At 47.6% G+C, this 19852-nt stretch overlaps 1 protein-coding gene across 1 annotated transcript in view; it reads left to right on the top strand.

Annotated features, from left to right (window-relative positions):
• FAM3A (FAM3 metabolism regulating signaling molecule A) overlaps positions 1-19852 on the top strand; it is a 458496-nt gene that overhangs the window by 150711 nt on the left and 287933 nt on the right. The window lies entirely within an intron of this gene.

The raw sequence follows: 19852 nt of genomic DNA, 5'->3' as shown, positions 1-19852 counted from the left end.
GAATCTGATTGCATGGCAACAAGAAAAAACAGTCTTTCTCTAAGTGGCGCATTTGAGCAATCGCATATACCAGTTTTTTTTTAAAAATAGATTTTATTTATTGGCAGAGGTTTACAGCAACAAATACCTTAGAGCATAAGCTATAATTGGCAAACTTACGAGACACAATTGACATGAGGCAAAGCAATTCAGTTACAAAAAGGAGAGTTACTATTCATAACACACCCTGACAGTTCAGATCACACCAGCGGGGCCCCGATCAGTCATTTTCGGAGGCACTATCAGCTTGATTAATAAGATAGCTAATAAAAGCCGACCACACATTCTTGGGGCGGGAATGTGCCAGAAGCATAGCAATATATTCTTCTTCACAGGTCTGAGACCAGGTGAGTGCGCCAAGCCACTTCTGGAAGGTTGGAGGAGATGGGCTCTTCCAGCTTTGAAGCACACATCTTTTGGCCACCATGCAAATGACGTTTAGAAATGTCCCCATATTTCTGGTATAACCTGAACTCCATATACCAAACAGCGGACTGCTATCAATCACAGCACCAGTAATGTCAGTAAGAGCTTTCAGGACCGCATCCCAGAAGGCCCCCATGACACGACGCGTCCATAACATGTGCAAGTGGTCAGCCCCTTCCATTTTGCAGCGAGCACAAGTATGTACATTATTTTGGGCAAACTTTGCAATTTTATGGGGAGTGTAGTATAATCTGTACAATAATTTAAACTGCATACATCAGAAACGGAAATTAAGGGATACCCTGTTTGTGTGCAAGCACACCTTTTTCAATAATGCATCGGAAATCTTGAGGCCCAATTCATCTGCCCATTCATTACGAGCTTTAGGGGACTGGGCTGGGGCCCTTGCTAACAGCATTTTATATAGGGAGGAGACCACGCCACAAGTGCCACTCGAGTTAGCTATGTAGGTGACCTCCGTGGTATCGGAAGGTTCGTCCAGAAAGGAGGGCCACTTTGCCCGGAAGGCAGCACAGAGCCTATAGTACTGTAATATCTCCAGTGCGGTCCCTGAGTGACCCTGGCCTCAATGTCTGCAGGTCAATAAATTTACCTTCAGGAACGAAGTCAGTCACTGCCTGGTACCCCATAGCTCCCCAATGCTGGGCCAGAGCTTTATCGCGCATAGGTGCCAACCTGGGGAATCCCCAGATAGAGAGCCATTTGTAGTAGGGGCAAGATTCCCCTGTTGGGTGCAGAAGTCTGCCCCATGCCGTAGGATGGTCGCCAAGGGATCGGCTGGGGAGACAGGCACATAGTCCCGACTGAATTTCACGGTCATCATATTTACCTCAGCCACTGCTAGTGTCTCTAACTTAACCTGTGGGAGAGTCAAAGGACTTGGGTACCAATATGTGGCATACTGGGCTTGTGCCGCTATCCAATATAGTGTTAGGTCAGGAGCAGTGAACCACCCTTCTCATACGGGAGAGTCATGTGCAGCCATTTCTTCCGGACTGCGCCGGCATGCCACAAGAACTGTACACACAAATTATGTAGCCTCACAAAATGTTTCCCGGGCCAGATGGGTACGTTCCCAAATATGTAAAGTAGTTTAGGGACCAGGACCATCTTGATAAGGGAAAGCTTTCCAGCAAGAGACAGCGGAAGAGAGCGCCACCTCGCCATCTTGGATTCAGCCTGTTGTGCAATGGCAGTGTAATTTTCGGCTAGCAAGGTTGATTCATACCCGGACCCCCAAATATCTGATTCCCCCCGGGGACCAGCAAAGTGGGAACTCCGACTCAGGGTGTTGAGTGGTGCAAGTGAGCAGGAATATTTCCGACTTGGAGTAGTTGATCGTGAAGCCAGAGAAGGTGCCCACACGTATGATGTCCCGCAAGATAGGGTCCAGGTGGGTGGCGGGATTTCTGACGTATAGTGGCACATCATCAGCATACAGGGATATCATTTCGAGGGTGTCTTTTAAGCGTATTCCTCTATGAATATGGCGTGCTCTGACAAAGTCTGCCATTGGTTCAATGACTAAAGCAAAGAGGATCGGGGAGAATGGGCAGCCTTGCTGAGTGCCCCTGTGGAGTGTAAGTAGTGTAGACGTTAGGGAGTTAACCCAGACCCTTGCCACGGGGGGCCATATATAACAATTTAATATATATAATCATGTTGGGCCCAATGGTCATCGTTTCAAGCACCAGCTACAAGTACCGCCACAAGACCATATCAAAATCCTTTTGGGCATCCAATGCGACCGCCACAGCGTTTGAGTCTTAGTCAATTCTAGACATTACATTCAAAAGCCGACGGATATTATGGGAAGTGGATCTCCCAGTTAAGAAGCCACCCTGGTCTTCATGCACTAGATGAAACGTAATCAGGAGAAACCGGTTCAGCTGTTACCTTGGCAAATATGTTGGTGTCAATATTCATGAGGGAAAGGGGCCTGTACGAGCCACACTTGTCACCGGGTTTATCCTGCTTGAGCAGCACCGTTATGACGGCCTCACGCAGGGAGGGGGGAGGATGATCTTCTGAAGTGACTTAGTCCACACCTCTAATAAGTTGGGGGCAATAATCGCCACATGTTCCTGGTAGAATTTGAGGGTGAGCCCGTCCGGCCCTGGGGCCTTCCCCTTTGGGAGATCCGAGATGGCCTTAACGATCTCATCCAACAAGATCGGGGAATCGAGCTGGTCCTTGGTGGACTGGGAGATGCATGTAGTAGCGATCTGATCGAGGAATTCTTGTATGTGTTGCTCACTTTGTTCTTAAGGTGATGCATAGTGATTAGTGTAGAACTCAGTAGACCTCTAGTATCTGCTGGTCCGCCCATTGTGGGATACCCTGTGTATCTTTGACGCACTCAATCTGGGCTTGACCCCATTCTCCTCTTACTAGTTTAGCTAGAGCCCTCCCCATATTTCCGCGCGGCCTGTGGATGGCTGAAATAGCATACCTCCCTCATGGCATGCATCTCATAAACCTCAAGTTCCTCCCCAATTTGTGCAAGTTTGGCAGGGTCGACTGCTGTCGCGCAGTCCTGTTCCAACTTCCGCAGCCTAGATTCAGAGCGGCATAGGTTGTTCCTTTTCACTTCCAATACTCCTGCTTCCCTTGAAATTGACATTCCCCTGATGTATACTTTGAAGGCTTCCCAACGATTCTCAGTCGTTGTAGTGTGCAAGGTGTTACATTCAAAGAAGGTTACGATATCCTCCAGGATGTCCGCCTTGAACACTATATCGATGAGGGCAGCTGATTTGAAACACCATGTGCTGCGTGTGGGCCGGGGTGATCCCAACTCTTTGGACAGTGTGATCGGGGCATGGTCAGACAATGTGCAAGTGAGTATCTGGGCCCCCCCCCGGACCTTTCCTATCAGGGTACTAGATATCAAAAAGACATCAATCCTGGAGGAACTGTCATGTACAGATGAGTAGTATGTATATTCACGTAGACTGGGATTGAGGGCCCTCCAAACGTCCCGGATACCAAGTGCCTTACTGTGCATGTATAGTCTGCGCTTGACAGAATTCTAGGTGCAATCCCTGTTCTATCCATCTTGGTGTCGAGTATTAGATTCATGTCCCCCCCTCCCCCTCAGATGATCTGGACCCCCACGTAGCCTAACAGAATCGAGGCAACAGCATCGAAGAAGACTGGGGTGTCCACGTTGGGACCATATGTATTCACTATGAGGCACGCCTCGTTCATCATTGTACAGTACAGGATAACATATCTGCCCTCTGGATCAACATAGCTCTTTCGAAGTGCAAATTTAATCGATTTATGGACTAGTGTCAGCAATCCCCTGGCTTGTGTGGAGTAGGTTGTGTAAAATCTGTTCGGCCCCCATGATGGAGCAAGGCCAATCGCCAAACGGCCTCAGGTATGTTTCTTGTAGCATGAGTATTTTAATCCCGTGCCTTTGGGCATAGGCCATGATCTTACGTGCCTTGGTGAAGTTTCTCAAGCCCTGTATATTCCATGACATGATGTTTAAAGCCATTTCATTGCTCTAGGGTACATCCCAGCAAGTGTGGGCCAGTGTGAGTATGCAAGAGCGGATGTCGCTACCGTGTCGCCCCTCTGTAATGTGAAATGCCATTCCACCTCTGCTGTTTTTTTTTTACATTTTTTTTTTTTATTTCATTTTGTATTAGTTTTGCAAAGGTAGAAGTTTGACAATCATTTACAGGCATTTTCCACCAACAAGTCAGATAAAAGTTTTCACAAAAAGAATAATCGTGTGTAAAGCATATAAAGTCTTTGGAGATCATATAAGTTTCTAATAGCATCATCAAAACCAATTACCTTCACCCCGCCCCCCTGCCCCCTTTTCACATAGTGCCGTCAGGAGAGCTAGAAGAGACCAATTGTTACATCTGAACCATTCTTATATCTATGACATGGGGCACATGAGCACAATATAACCTATGAATTTGGCATAGCAGGCAACGTTGACCGTTAAGTAGATTTTCTGTGAATGTAGTAACGCTTTGCACACATTCTTTTCATGTAACATATTTAGCACGAAATTCAGACCATGCGTTCTCAACTGTGGTGCAATCCCCATGTAGGCCTGCAGTCAGGCTGTCCATTCTATATATGTTCAGGGCAACACCCAGCCATTCAGTTTTGCTAGGGAGTGTGGCTCTCTTCCATACCATGGTGAGACGGGGTCTTGCGGCCATCAATAGACCTTGTATCATTTTGGGTGCTTTCATGGTTGTGTCTTCCATCTCAACCAGGCCAAACAGAATCAACAGTGGTTGTTTCTCCCTTTCATCATCATCTAATTCCCTGATCCAACTGAGAACATCTGACCAGTAGGCTTGGACCACTGCACATCTCCACCACATATGCCAATAGTCGGCCCGCTTCCGGCAACCCCTCCAGCTTTATGGGCTTACCCTTTGGTACATTTTGGCAAGCCGGATTGAGTCATACTACCATCTATACATCAACTTGACGGCGTGTAGTTTGTATTGGTAAGATATAGATAATTTCACTGTTCGTCTACATATTTGTAGCCATAGTTTTTGTGAGATCTGTCTGCCCATATCCGCTTCCCATCTGTCCTTGAGTGTGAGGGATGGTGTGATATCGACCTCAATCAATGCCAAGTACATTGCACTTATTAAACCTCTAGAGCTCGTGCATGTGTTAAGAATTCTTCAAACGGGAAGAGGTTCCTTTGTAACTGGTCTTTCCATATCGCCCTTGTCATCACCCCCTTGAGTCTCAGGTATAGGAAGACTGAAAGCGGGCCTATACCGAGTGCCTCCTGAAGTTCCTGAATAGTGATAAAGGTGTCATTTCTCCAGAGTTGACCCACCCTTTCTAATCCCGCATTGTACCAGGTCTCAAAGCTCCCTGGGTCCGGGATTGCATCTCGGATCCCTGGTGACGAAAGTTGTCCCAGTGGAGAGGGCCAGGTCGTAACTCCCACCATTTTCTTGCCTGGCTTCCATATTGCCCATATTGTACCAATATTGGGGTGAGTTTTCACGCTATTACGTAGTTGGAGCCCCGGAACCCATAGCCATTCACCCAAGATAAAAGGGCGGAGATAATAGTTGTCTAGGGCTATCCATTGTGGTTCTGACTGCTGCCTGACGTGTGGAACGAGGACACAGAGTTGGGCTGCTCTATAATATGTTTCTATGTCTGGGAGGCCTACACCTGCATTGTCCTTTCGGAGTTGGAGCAAAGATCTGGGGAATCTAGGCTTTTGACTGTGCCACAGGAAGGTTAAAAGAGACTTTCTGGTATCCGTGAAATATTCTTGGGGCATTTTGATGGGAAGCATTTGGAACAGGTAGAGTATTTTAGGGAGAATCACCATTTTTATTGCATTTAAATGGCCCATCCAAGAGATGGTAAGCTTGGACCACCTTTGGATATCTTTTTGTTTGTCGTTCCGCCGCGGAATCTCTACTTTTATCAATTGGGAGGAGGATAGACTTCCCGGTGTTGATTTTCAGGCCAGCCAGTTCTCCATATTCTTCAATTATGCTGATCGCAGCCGGGACAGAATTTAGGGGATCAGTTAAATGTAATAAGATATCGTCAGCGTAGAGGCCTAGTTTATATTCACGTTCTCCCACTGTGATTCCCTTAACTCTACCATCTTGTCTTAATTTTAGCGCTAATAGCTCAAGGGACAGCACAAATAGTATCGCTGACAGTGGGCAGCCCTGCCTTGTTCCCCTTTCCAAGGGAAACCACTGTGAATAGCCTCCGTTCACTGTCACTGATGTTGTGGGAGAGGTGTACAGTGCTTTAATGGCGCGGCAGAGCTTCGGCCCCAACCCATTCCAAACTAATACCCTTTCTAGGAAGTCCCATGACACCCTACCGAAAGCCTTCTCGGCATCTAGTGACAGAAGGGACGGATCCCCTCTGCTTCATGGATTAAATCAAGTGTTTTCCTCATGGTATCCGCGCCCTGTCTCCCAATAACGAAGCCAACTTGATCAGAGTGTATTAGATGTGGTTAGTGCGCTTCAAGCCGGGCCGCAATGACTCTGGCATATACTTTAGCATCAATGGTAAGAAGAGAGATAGGGCGATCAGAGCTACAGTATTTGAGGTCTCTACCTTCCTTCGGAATGACAGCGAGAAGGGCCTGAGAGAAGGACGGGTGGGGGCTTGGCCTGTGTGAAAGATGTGGTTGAACAAGGATGCAACGAAGGGGGCGCTGAATGTGGAGAATGTCTTATAAAAACCGGGCGTGAAACAATCGTCTCCCGGGGCCTTTCCCGTCTTTAGGCGTTTTATGGCTTCTGTAACTTCTTCTTCTGTGACTGGTGTATCTAAGGATTCGGCCTCCATGGATGTGAGTGTGGGGATCCGCACCTCTTTAAGGTATGTGTCAATACTTCCTAAGGGAGGGGGGGGTCACATGTATATAAATCTTCATAAAAGAAGGCAAATGCTTCTTGTATACCATCGGGAGATGTCACTATTGTTATCTGTGAAGGTGCCATCTGTCCTCTCGATGAGGTCAACCCATCTTTCTGCCTTCTGTGCTCGGAGACGAGCTGCCAGGAGGGCGTCTGCTTTGTCGCCCTTTTCATAGTATTTTTGTTTGAGGTATTGTAGGGTTTGAGCTGTTTTGCCCACGATAAGTATTTTCAGCTCCTCTCTGAGCTGTCTGGCTTCGGCAATATACTTGGGTCTCTCACATGGGGAGGACTGTGGCAATATTTGTGCTGTAGAGAGCTTCTCCCTAATATTCTTTTCTATCAGGGCGTGTTCTCTTTTTTTTGGGCCCCTTCCCTAATGAGCACTCCTCTCCAGGTGGCCTTGGCTGCCTCCCATATGGATGTCTTCCCAATCGCTCCTGTGTCATTGGTAGCAAAGAATTGCTCGATCTCGGTTTCAAGAGTTTCTTTGAAAACCGAGTCAGCCCATAAAGAGTCGTTACATCTCCATTTAGTGTTCCGGGGGGCCAGGTTGTTCCAGCATATGTCCACCATAACCATATCGTGATCCGACCATGCGGCGGGGTGTATATTAGCCGAGCGCTGTATGCGCAGGAGGCCATCAGAGAGGAAGATGTAATCGATACGCGTGAGCGTGTCGTGGGGAAGGGAGTGGAAAGTGAAGCCTCTGTCCGCTGGATGCAAATGGCGCCAACTGTCAGTGAGGCCATATAGGTCAAGTTTTAGTTTGATTTCAGCTTCATCTCGGGAGGTGGATGGGTCATGTGCATCGGCTCTAGTTTGTCTATCCACAGAACTATCCATCCATGTATTAAAGTCTCCACCAAGAGCTATGTGTCCCTTAGCCATGCTAAAAACCTTCTCAGTGATTTTGTGGAGGAACCTATTCTACCCTTGGTTAGGCGCATAAAGTGTGGCAAGGGTGACAATTGTGCCTCGAATGTTTCCCACAACTATGAGAGCCCTTCATTCCCTGTCTGACCATGTCTCAAGAGTTGTCATCCGGAGGCCTTTGCGAGTTAGGATCCCCACTCCCGCCTTTTTTAAGATACTAGAGCTCCAGAAGGAAGAGCCTACCTTGTGAGGTGGGATCACTTTCTCTTCAACCCGTCGGTATCGTGTTTCTTGAAGAAATAGAATATCTGTTTGATCTCTTGAATTCTCTGGCCACCATGAATTGTTTTGTGGGGGAGTTCAAACCCTTCACATTAAGTGTGCATATGCGTAATGTGTCGTTAGAGAATATAGGTGACATCTCGAGCTTAGTGTGAGTATGTAAATGGCCAAGTCGTCTGCTTCATGGTCCGCGTCATGTTTGATAGTGCAGTGTGTGGTTCATCTTCTTTGAATTGGGTCTTAATTAGTCCTGAAGAGGTCAAGGGTTGACCCATCCAGTTCATGTTCTGTCCCTTCATGCTCCCGTTTTGTATTCTTCCGCCCCCCAGGTCGGTCTTCTGATGCATTATGTGTCTTTCTTCCACCCCACCTCCCCTCCCTCCCCTCTCCACCCTAAATTCGGCGTCTGACCCTTCCAGGTTAACATCATCCAGTCGGTCTCGGACCACCAATGGAAACCGCGAAACAAGCGGTCCTATCCTAATGTAAACATATATAAAAGTGAGCCCCCAACCGTGTGCTTGTATACCAGCAAAAACAACTTACAAGTATGAATCCTGGAACCCTTCTTAGGCATCGTTCCGTTCCAGTGTCTGTATTACCTCATATTTCTATCTGGGCACCCCAAACATGCAGGCCCCAATTCACTGTTTGTGCGACAGAAATTAAACAATTAGATCTGAAGTCTGACCTTGGGGTCGAGTACATCGTTGGCGTGTGCTGAGCATAAGTTCCCCCATCAGACAAACCCAAATCACTCCACTCCAATCCAGGTTAATGCTCCATATCCTGTGAATTGTTAATCCTCTGGAATTTCCTGGATTCCTGAATCCTTCTGCGCTGCGGGCCCTTAGTGCGCCATTCACTCTCCTCTCTCCTTGACTCACCAAGGGAGGATACCTCCCCCTGGGGACCCAACAGGTCAGCTATACAGTCTGCAATGTCCTTTTCCGAAACAAGTTTCGTTGTCGAGCCTTCCCACTCAAAGGTGAGTGAGAACGGATAGCCCCACCGTAATCTAAAACCTTTGTCCTTCAGCATCTTTGTAATTGGAGAGCACTTCTTCCTCATTGCCAACGTGAGTGATGATAAGTCTTGATAGAGTGAAATATTTGCATCGTCCGGTGAAAGTTGTGAAGTGTGTCTGGCCTTTTCTAAGATCCATGCTCTGTCTGTATAATTGTGAAATCGAGCTAGCACTGATCTCGGGCCTCCTGGTCTGTCTCCAGCTCTGTGGATGCGGTCAATTTTGGGTTAGTCCACTGATTCATCTTTAAAGAGGAGCTTCAAAATGGTGTGCAGGGTTTGCTTTAGGTTTGAGTCGGTTTCACCTTCTTTTTCGGGAATGCCGAAAACACATATGTTGTTATGGCGTTCCCTATTTTAGAGATCATCAACCTTTAGGCATATTTCCTCTTCCATGTGTTCTATTTCTGCAATGCGGTGGTCCATTTGGGCCTGCAACGTGTTCAGGGAGGTTTGGTTATGCTCGACTTGTTCCACCCAGTCCTCCATTTTGTCCATTCTTTGTGTAATTTTATCAATTGTGCTGCCTATATCTGCTCTCATGCTTCTCATCTCTGTGAGCAGGTCAGCAACATCCGCCTTGGTTGCAGCAGCTTCAGACCCTACAGTCGACATCTTGAACTCAGTGGGTGACTTCAGGGGTCCGTGGGTTGGTGTAAACTTATATTTTGCCAGTTTGCCCTTAAGGTCCATGGACGGCGGGACCTCAACAATGACCTCTGCCGTTTTTAATATGGTGTCCCCCGTCCCATCCGCCCTCACCACCCTACCCCAATCGGCAGTGTTCCCCCCTCCCCCCATGTACAGGTAACAGTGGACCTCACCCAACACGGTCCATCTGCGCTTCGGGCCCAACAGGGGCATGCACCTGACAAACCCTACAGAGTGAACATTGAAACTGCAGTGGGATGCGTTGTTGCCATGCAGTCAATTTAGCAGGATAAATGGAGTACCAGAACTAGCACTCGGGACAGGCCCTTTTTTTGCCACCACAACTCAGTGTGAACTCTCCAGAACATGGAATAACAGAAATTAGTGTTTATGCAATCTAATCTAATAATAGTCTATCAGTTCCAAATATCACAGGCACAATGTAATGGGTCAGTAGGCAAACAATATCAACACGTGTTCCATCGTATTAGTTACATATGAATTCAGAAGGCTCCTCGAGAGAACCTGCATGTTTAAGACGTGTCACAATTCAATACACTATTCTCACATGCAGTGGGAAACCAATGATCTCAATGCTACCACCCAGATGCTGAAGGATACTAGTTACCAAAAACCAAGCAGACCAGGAACAGTCTATTTATGGTCAGTCATTGTCCATGAGATCATCAGGGTGGTTGTTCAGTGGTATCTGCGCCTCTATGAACTTCACTGCTTTGTCGGGGACTGTGAAAAAACACATCTTCTCCTTAAAGGTGAACTTAAGGCGTGCTGGAAATAGTATTGCATAGGGGATTGTTCCGTTCCCTCAACATCTTTTTCACACCCAGAAACTGACGTCTTTCCTACTGCACCCCTATGGAGAAGTCGGGGAATATTCTGATAGTTTGGGAGCCGAGACGCAGCTTCCCCTTCTCACGTGACAGACGTAGGACTAGATCCCTGTCCCTGTAGATGAGAATTTTAGCAATGATGGGTCTGGGAAGATCCCCGGGTTTGGGTCGTGGAGCTAGAGCACGGTGAGTGCGCTCGACAGTAAAGAAGGGAGATAGCTCAGGATTACCCAATAGTTCTTTAAGCAGGTTTTCGACTGCCAGCTCCATGCGGCCCTTAAGAGCATTCTCCGGCACCCCTACAATTTGGATATTATTCCAGCACAATCTAGATTCCAAATCATCGCATTTCGTTTTCACAAACTTCATGTCACGGGTAAGGGAGGCAACTGTGTCTTGAAGGGTGTGCAGTCCATCTTCGTTAGCCCCAATTCTAGATTTGAGTGGCGCGACGTTAGCATTTATATCATCTAACTTTTCGTGGAAGAAGGCTAAGTTCTTAGCCATGGATTCCATCATTGCAGTGATATCAGGAGCAGGTATGTCTGGGTGCATGGCAGGGTCTTCTTGGCTGGCCGATGACTGACCTGGCTCTAGTCTAGGCGTCGCCTTGGTGAACTTGTCCATGGCGCCCACTTTGTTGGCTCCCCAGGATCTGTTCGACATCTCTGTTCGACTAACAGCTCAACGGGACTCAGGTAGGTTGCGTCCAGTCGTAGCGTACCTTCTCCCACTCTATGCCAGGGCCGACCAAGAACCAGCGGCTCGCGGCAGGTGGTGTCAAGAACCTGGAGTAGCAACCCCGCAAGGTAAGGGCATCCAGTGGGGGTAGGCTTATTGGTTGTCCAGCGGCCAGGGTTAACCGTACAGTGCAGAGGTGGGTGACTTTGATGCAGCAGAATGGCCAGCCCAATGACCAGTCCCCCAAGTAGGCAGTAATATGTGCAAAATGGGATTTAGATAGGCCTTGCCGCACTTCCCATACAGCAAGGTATGAGTAATGTGAACATGCATATTGTCCCTTCTACAAGGCTCATAGGTGGATGGAGTATGTATGGCTAGTTGCAGTCCAAACAAGTCATCACATGTGTTTGGAGTACGGTATTCAGTATGTTCATCAGGGGGTCCTGTGTCCAGAATAATGAGGAACACTCCAACAACGTTAAGTATGCTGCGCAGTGGGCCCAAGGCAGGGCGGGACCTCCTTGTGCGGCTCCTGATTATGGTGAAACTCAGAGGGATGTCAGTGATAACAGGGGACTCTGTCCGGGCTGAGGCTCTCACCAGGTGTCCATGGGCCACTAAACGCTCCAAGGGCCCGAAGATGGTCGTTGCACAGTACAGCAGTGACGGTGATGTCTGAGGGCCCAGAGGGGTGGTGGAGCGTGGAAGTAAGCACACGTCCGGGCCCCAGCTGAACCTGTGTATCCCCGGGACGTTAAGAGCGTCCGTGTCCAGGCCCCTCCCCCGCACCGACAACGGGTTGTGCCGCTAGGTAGAGCCCAGGTGGTCTCCAATGGAGCACTGGTAGCAGGTCAGGGTTCTGGGAGGCCCCGTAACGGCTGCAGCGTGGCTCTCCCAGTTAGACCTACTTTTTATGAGGTGCCGGTCCGGGTCCATACGGGAGCCGAGATGTCCCGTGCTGGTACTCCAGGTCCGCTCCACAGATCACTAAGTGCTGTAGGGGCCGTCCGCTGCACCGGCAGGGTCCCCCCCACAGGCGCAGTGTTCAATGCCAAAAAATCTGGGCCCATGGCCACGATCGTCTCCCCCGCTCTGGGGCGATGAATGGAGTGCTGCGTAGTGCGGCCACGCAGCTCCTGCTCGCGAGCCGCGCAGCTTCTTGGGTCCTTGTCACACAATGCTGTGGGCAGCGGGGAAGCTGCCAGTGGTGTCCCCCGCAGTAGCAACACCCGATGATAAGAGGTTGTCGCGCATGTCGGTCCCTGTTGTGCTACGCCCAGGGCATGGTCACCCGGAATGCCTGCGTAGTCCATGCCGTTTCAGCCGCCTGCGCGGCCACACACGGAGCCAAAGGCCGGTTGGCAGTATCTTGGCCGCGGTGCACTGTTTCTTCTCAGGATTTCAGGCAGACGTGCCTCAGTCCGCCAGCTGCATGTTGTGGTAGTTGTGGCTGATTTCAAAGAAACCGCAGTTGCAGTCGGATTCGCGTTGATAGTACACAGAGCTATCAAGCTAGGCAGCCATCTTACTAGCTGCTCAACAGCGGCCCCTCGCATATACCAGGTTTTAAGTACACATAATGGGCTTCCATCCACTACCTCCAATTCCAAGCCAGAGGCAAGGACCTTCAACACTAACCTCTTGTACGAGGTTCAGGTAAATGCAATCACACTCTCCTTTCTAAACCTGTGTTCATGCATACGATTTTGCCCCTTTAGGCAGTCCACAAAATCACACTTGCCCTCTGTCATATCCAGTTTAGTTTGACTAAAGTGGGATCTGTGCAATGTTCTTGACAAAACTTTTAAAGAATGCAGTGATGGCAGAGCTTGGCCACATGTAGTACCTCTTTGATCGTAAGCTTTTTGACTGCATGCCCCCAGCTAGGTAAAGCACCAAAGGTTTCTCTGCCTGGCCCACAGACTCTGCCATAGTTCCACATTGGGTACCTCACCAAAATGTTCCCCTCACTTTTAGCACCCCCCCTACTTCTAGCCCCCCCCCCCTACTTCTAGCCCACCAGATGCTAAAGGATGGTGTCCAAAATAATATTGCCCATTGCCAGCAGAGATACAAGCCTTCTGGTCATACAACACTCCACTCTCAGTGCTTATATATGTAGAGATCCCTCCTGCCCCTCCAGCAGTTCGATTGGCTGAGGTTTTTTGGTTCATCTGTTTGAGTCCGCCAACCGTTCCAGAGTGGAATGTTTGTGAGTGTGTATATGTGTGCACCCACTCCAGGTGCGATATCTTCTGAATGGATTCGGAATGTCCCCCATCCCAATGTGGTGCTGTAGCCAAATTGCAGTCCGGTCAGCGGGAGGGGGCGTGGTTTTACATATACGAAGAATAGTAGTTAAAGTAAATCTCTGCTCTTCCATATTACCAGCACTTGCCATTTGTCTACATTAATTTCATATATTTTTTATAAATTCTAAAACCAATACCCATGAACACGGGTGGTTCAATCACAAACATAGTCTTGCCCAAGCCTCTGTCTGGCGTTACTCAACCCGTTCACAGTGTTGGGTAAAATCACTCTTTTTCAGAAATACCAATTGGCAGACTATACGAGGTAAAATCCGATTTTAATGCGTTATTTCCGTGATCTAACAGTTCAGTGTTCACCGAAATGACAAGCGCAAGCCTTTCCCAGGTCTGTGGTAAAATCCACACATATATCCTCACATAATGGCCCAATAACCCCATTATCACTCTGACAACATTTTCATTACCTCATGAGAAATGCTGAACCTTACTTTTCACAAGCGTGCGTAATTTTAATTGACAGCATCAACTAGAAACCAGTGTGTGAAGACAAAATATAAACTGTGTAAATGTGTTGAAAGAACTCCAGAGCAAAAGTGCTTCATACAAATACCGTTCAACTCGTTATGGCCATTCAAAAATGATTTCAAATAGCAAAAACAAATGCGTTGCATGCAGTTTTTCTGTAAGCCTCGAACTGCACAAACTTTGCAGTAAAGAATTCACAGAATACTTGTTAACAATAAACCTGCAGCCTCTTGCTCCCTTTTTTTAACATTGTTCACTATTTTCTAAACGCCTACACGGTAATGTCCTTATTCTAATGATGCTTCTGTGTCTTTTAGCGGAGTCATTGCTGTCCATTAAATCCTTCAAAGAAAAATAAACTTTGTGGTTTCAGGGTTGCCCTAAGTAACTAGGTTTTTTCCCACAGCAACTCTGACCTCTGGCCCCTTGGGTCACGCATTTTGGAAAAGGGTGGGTTATGTTGCTATTGTTCTTCCCCTTAAGATTTTAGTCAAGGAACAGTGGGTGGTGCTTAAACGCTACTTGGGTGGTGATCCTAATATTATAAAGCAGTTGGTGTGTTATTTGGCCCTGCGGTCTGTTAAGGTTTACAGTAATGTTCAGGTTATGACATTTAGGGTGGATGATCTACATTTGGGCATGTCCGAGGTTGTTGGGTATTGTGTTGAAGTCCCAGATGTCGTGTGATATGGTCCTCCGATCAAGATTTATAGCTTTCTTTCTTCTATTTGTTATGTGGTGGTCATGCTACCCATACCCCTGCATCAGAGCTCTATAGGGAGAGCCAGAGCAAAGAAAGGCACCCCAGCCAGGGCTTCACATGGAAGGCTATGAAAACCTATGAACTTGAAACCCTCTCGGTGAATTCAATCTCAACACTTCTCACATGTCTGTCTTTCTCCTTCTGTTCTAGTGTTCAGAACACCATGCATGCCCCTTGGCATCTTTTCTTCCTTCCTTCTTTACTCCTATCACCCATGCTCGTTTCCTTCTTTACTCCTATCACCCATTCTTGCAACTTTTATATTCCTCCCAATACATTTTTTGTAACAAGTCTCAATTTGTGTTCTAACCCCTTAGCCAAGGCATGCTCTTCAACCAAAGACTGATCTCTCTTAAGCTGTATTTCCTCATACATCCTGTTACAGGTAGACCACTAAAATAAATTGGTCCCGGATGTTTTCTCCTCATAAGTTGCAATAAGTACATATAGCTCAGTGAAAAACTAAATTTCCTCTCCACCCTTGCCACATCATACAAAAATGGTATTGCTCACTGTGTTGAAATTATTATTATTATTCTTTTAACATGCTTCAAAGTCAACAAATGCTTTGCCTTCACCATCAACCTCACTCAATTCTGGTACGCTTTTGAGAATTCTCTCAATAGCAAAGCAGTGCAGACGCATAGCCTTCTTCCTCTCTGAAGTATCCCCATCAAGCACATCATATTGTGTGCAGGATACCCTATTTATTGGTGGGGGGGTTTTGTGCTCCATTTCACTAATGATCGAGGAGAAGGAAGGAGCTGAGCAGGCTATGGCACATTCAGCATCATCCTTTGAACACTGATAGTCCAAAACCTCTGCAAATCATAAGCCAACCACCAGCACCTGAATGTGTATCCCTACACCACTGTAAACTGGTATCCGTGTCCAAAATGGTGTTTTAGTATCATAGCACACCCCTTCAGTAACCAATATGGCACTCCAATAACTTCATTCTTCATTAAAACATTATGTTAGCTCCTGCATGCAAGTAATGGAGAGAGCAGCAGCTACCCCGCAATAGCTGTAGAATGTGGCAGAAGTGCTGGTGTCCCCAACTCAGGAGTGCACTTAACAAAGGAATCTGATATATACACACTGCACGGGTGCAGAAGGAGGAGACTGACACACAAGTGGCATAATGTTGATATACAATTTTATTAGTAATGAAAATAAAGAGAACTAGCTTTCTCTACCTCAACTAAAATAATAAGGTTGTTTCCATATAAATTCATAGTCCACCATCCTCACACTTATAACTGACCTAAAGAGGTAGTGGATCTTCTTGGTCCAGAAAAATTCCCTTCTTCTGGACAGCGGATCACAGTTCATGTTGTTAGGTGGGATCTTTACCTGAGGGAATAACTCCCTTTCCAACGCACAAAACAAAGTTCCAGATTGTAATGCCACCAAGCAGTAAAGTTCTCAATTCAACTAAAAAGGTAAAGTTCCAGTTCAAACATCAACATTCCTTATTGCCCATATTGGTAGCAGTCTGTACCACCCAGATTTACCTGGTAGCTGTGGCTGAGCAGTCAGACTGCTCTCAAGAAGAGTAAGGCAGTATATAGAGCATACACAATGGGGCCAAAACACAGTGGAACAAGCAAACACTGTGCTTGGTATCAAAAGTATATAATTATAATTATTTATTTGACACACGCCTTCACAAGCTATGCCCACCTGGTGCCTTCCTGCTTGCTGCTCTGCTTCCCTACTTAAGGAGCCCTCCAGCTTCTTTTCCCTTGCAGATGGGGAACAGGTGCAAGTGGATCTAGGTCACCTGGCCTAAGCCCTGCCCACCTGGTACCTTACTGCCTGCTGCTCTTTTTCACCACTTAGCTAGCCCCGCCCACCTGGTGCCTTCCTTTACCATTACTGTCTTGTGGCCAACGCTGGATTTGACTTTTATGGACTTCATTCATTCACGGTGCGTCACTCTTTCTCAACTCTCATGCTGGACTTCCTTTGCATCTTGTACTCATGGTGGCCCTGAATCATGCTGTTCCCATCTTCATCTTGTATCCTGGCTTGCAACATTATGTGTTACTACTGACTTCTGCAATTGTATTCGCTCTCCACTTTTGCTTCTCCACTCTTTTTGACTGCTTACTCTCTTTTCTCTCCTCCTTTCCCTTCTCCCTTTTCCTATCCCCTCCCCTTACTTTCTTCTATGCACTTACTCTATCAGAATTGTCCCTGGACCTAATATGATAGCAACCTCGTCTGTTTCCTCTCCACCCTCCCATTACTGTTTTTTCCTCCCCACCACCCCTCCAGCACTATCTGAAATGTCGTCAGGCCTAGTATGATAGGCGCTTGTTTTGTTCCTCCATTCCCTTTCTGCACCCCTCACCCTCACCTTTTGTTTTTCTCAAGCTCTACCAGAAATGTCTTCAGGCCTAGTACGGTAGTCGCCTGTCTGTTTCGATTTCCTTTCCACTCTCCCCCTCCCTTCCTTATCTATGTTTTAGCTCTTGCACTATCTGAAATGTCATCAGGCCGAGTACGATAGTTAATTTCACATCCTTACTGTTCATGGCCTGTAAGAATGTGGTATTTTCCCTTGTTCCCTCCCTTGCCTTGAAGCGCTTTGAAACACATGGTGTATAGGCGCTATATAAATAAACTATCATATCATAGTTTATTCTTTGCTGTTGGGTTGCTGGCGGATGCCTCCCATCTCCAGGTATCTTGTTTGTTGGGTTTCCACCACTAGGGAGAGTGACTACCTTCCCCTGGTCGATGTGTTCTAGGATAATACCTCACTTCTCCTGGTACTCCAGCAGCACGGTGTCTCAGAACACCAGGGGGATGACCTTTCGTTTCATGGTTTTACACAGTTCAACAATACCAAGGGGGAAATTGCTCTCTTCCCATGATTTCAGTATTTCACAAAAAGAAAAGGATTGCTGCTCCTCCAACCTTTTGCTTCAGAAACATCCCAATTTCTTTATCCCAGGGGGAATGACTGCCTTCTCCTGGCCTTTCTTATATACTCTGGTCGATGTGGGCCCCAGACCTCTATCGCCCATTCCTTTAGTGATTTGTTTTAGCAGACCTGGTTCACTACCCTGCCAGGTACTACCACGAAGAAGATGACTAGTAATGCTCCCCTTATAAAGTTGTGGATTCCAAACCCTGCTCTCTTCTCTGTATTTTACTCCTGATAGACTTGGTGTACTCTCCTGCAAGTTGCTATTGTTTAGAGTATTCCTCTGTTATATATGGGTCTCAGCCCCTTGATTTGAGGTTTTGCTTGTCCCCTCTTCCGTCCCCAACAGCCCATTTTGTCTTCTGGGTCTCTGGCGTTTCTATTCGGCAGTCTTTGGTAATTCCGACACCCTTGGCAGCTTTTCTTGCTCTACCGCTGTTTCTGCTGCACTTGCAGCGGCTTTGCAGCGTTTCGCTGTGCGTGGGCTTCGCGTCCCTCAGCGACCGCGTTGTCTGGCTGCTTCCTGCATCAGGACTCCTGTTTCCCCAGCTCTCCAGTCAGCCTGTGCACCATGTCCCAGCAACTTTTCCTTCTTTATGCGCGCAACATCGTCCCAGCTCGTGGTTCCTCCTGTGAGGGTCTGATGGTCCTTCCTCAGTCTTTATTTGGATTGGGCGATGGCGTCTAAATTGCTTATTCAGGTTCCCACAGGGATCCGTTGTGGCTCTGCACCTCATCCTCATCGAAGTACCTCTTACTGAAGTCCTAGTCAAGTCATCCGTACTCTTCTTCATCTCAGTGACTGCTGCCTCATCAACCTCGCAGACATACATGTGAGAGTGTAACATGGCAGTGTGTGGCTTGGGACAAAGGGGTGTAAGGCAGTTGGGTGGAGGTGTGGAATACCGCATTCTCCCGAGATGTCCTCCCTGATCCCCAGAAGGGGAGTGTGTCCCCATATGATCCTGCCGAGTACCTACCCCCAGGGGGACTATTGGGTAGCGGCTTCATCTCTCTGGCCTCATGGAAAGGGGCTCCCCCTCTGGGAGAAGGGATGACATCTCGGGATATGTCACAATATAGCAAGCTACTCATGCTTAGTGCAAGCGGCCTCAAACGCAGAGCCTTGCATGTGAAGCAATGGATACAGCGGACAGTCCCAGGGGCTTACCAGCAGCAGGGAATCTGTTGGCAGCTGAGCAGAAACTAAGCCATTTGCAAGGATCAGGGACATCTCATTGCTTTGGCCTTTCTGCTGCCTTTGTCACAACATGTTTTTATTAGGGGTGAGGGGGCAAGCCTACCATACCTTTTCCCACCCCACCACACTGCTTCACTGCCCAGTACCATAAAATAAAATGTATTACATGTACCCTAACATACCCCCTTAAAAAACGTTGAGAAAAATGCAGCAAAGAACTGTTTCACCATATGTAGTGAAACGGCCACAGCCAAGCGGGCAGGGGTTGTGTTTACAAACATCTGCAGCAGCTGTATAGCCAGTGGGAGTCGTGGCTGACAACAGCAGAGGACCAGTGCAGAGCAATATTGACGGCAAGAGTTCAGACTGAGCTTACTACAGTGTGAAGCTGCACCAGGAAGGGCTTTTGCACTTGGCCAAGGCTGCAAACCCTCACAAGAACATGAATCTGAGCTAACAATTAAGTAGGACTTACGGAAAGGTGGAACCACAGCCACATAAGGGTGGCAGAATTTGCAGAAGGATTGGCAGCAAGACGTGGCAGTGATTTGGAGGAGGAGAAGTTTGCAGGCAGAGGAGAAGCAGATTGCAGGAAACAGGCGCTGGGTCCACAGCAGCAGGATCACTTTTTATGGCAGAAGTCCCGAGAGGGACGGAGTTTCATAAAGAGACCAGTGCTGGAAACCATTAGGCTACCAGGAAGCCAGCTTCACAGCTTTGGTTTCGTCTAATAGGGCACGACAGGAGCCTGGTGTTATTTAACCGTTGAACCTCTTGGCCAGCCTAAGCTTGTCAATTGCACCATATTGCTTATGATGAGAAGGGCATTTTATCCATTCACACAGAGAGGTAGAGGAATGTCCCGATTGAGAAGGGCACCATTTCCTTTTGG

This window comes from Ambystoma mexicanum, chromosome 2p, assembly GCF_040938575.1.
Source record: "Ambystoma mexicanum isolate Mex_15411 chromosome 2p, UKY_AmexF1_1, whole genome shotgun sequence".
Classification (NCBI taxonomy): Eukaryota; Metazoa; Chordata; class Amphibia; order Caudata; family Ambystomatidae; genus Ambystoma; species Ambystoma mexicanum.
The sequence above is the reverse complement of the archived record's forward strand: the minus strand, read 5'-3'. Positions and strand labels throughout refer to the sequence as shown.